This window comes from Mandrillus leucophaeus, unplaced genomic scaffold, assembly GCF_000951045.1.
Source record: "Mandrillus leucophaeus isolate KB7577 unplaced genomic scaffold, Mleu.le_1.0 Scaffold34, whole genome shotgun sequence".
Classification (NCBI taxonomy): Eukaryota; Metazoa; Chordata; class Mammalia; order Primates; family Cercopithecidae; genus Mandrillus; species Mandrillus leucophaeus.
In genome coordinates, this window is record NW_012103587.1 from 6,210,554 (window position 1) to 6,211,624 (window position 1,071).

At 42.1% G+C, this 1,071-nt stretch overlaps 1 pseudogene; it reads left to right on the forward strand.

The window, feature by feature from the left end:
- The first annotated feature begins 255 nt into the window (after window positions 1-255).
- The window catches only part of LOC105545858, a 9,892-nt pseudogene continuing 9,076 nt past the window's right edge, over window positions 256-1,071 (forward strand).

Sequence of the window (1,071 nt, forward strand, 5' to 3'; positions counted from 1 at the left end):
ATAACCTTTGGAGATTGTCTATTACTATTTTTCACAGTGCGAAACTTGAACTAACTGAAAAGTACACCAATAAGTGAATAGTTACATAAAACAGTCTATAAACATCCTGTGAAGTGCCATATGCCAGTTAAAATAGCATAAAATAGGATGAGTACCAGCTGGAAGGACCAGGAGCAGGATTGGGTATCATTTATTCTTTATTTTTGAGGATCTTTCTTTTCCCTCTGGAGACATCTGAGCTCACAATCTGGGACAATGTGGTGGAATCCTTTTTTTTTTTTTTTCTTTTCAGATTTTGGCTTGTTGTGGTAGCTGAAGGAGCTCAGAAAGGAAGGGTTTTGGAAATTTAAGGAGCTCCTCAAACAAGAACCTTTGACATCTGAACTCAAGCCAATCACCCGGCCTGAGCTAAAGAAGCCTTCCAAAGAAGATGTAGCAAAGCTGTTGGACAAACATTATCCAGGAGAACAGGCATGGAAGGTGACACTGAACCTATTTCTACAGATCAGTAGGAAAGATCTCTGGATGAAGGCTCAGGAAGAGATGAGAAATAAGCTCAACCCATATAGAAAGCACATGAAAGAAAAATTTCAACTTGTATGGGAAAGGGAAACCTGTGTTCATGTCCCTGAGCATTTCTACAAAGAAATCATGAAAAATGAGTCCAAGTATTGAATGATGCATATACTGCTGAAGCTAGACTACTCACTGTGGTCCTGGAAGGCTCTGATGGAATTGGAAAAACAACCCTTTTAAGAAAAGTAATGGGCCAGGTGCAGTGGCTCACGCCTGTAATCCCAGCACTTTGGGAGGCCGAGGCAGGCGGATCACCTGAGGTCAGGAGTTCAAGACCAGCCTGGCCAACATGGTGAAACTCCGTCTCTACTAAAAATACAAAAATTAGCTGGGCATGCCGGTGCATGCCTATAATTCCAACTACTTGGTAGGCTGAGGCAGGAGAATCACTTGAACCTGGGAGGCAGAGGTTGCACTGAGCTGAGATCACACCATTGCACTGCAACCTGGATGACAGAACAAGACTCAGTCTCAAAAAAAAAAAAAAAAAGTGAT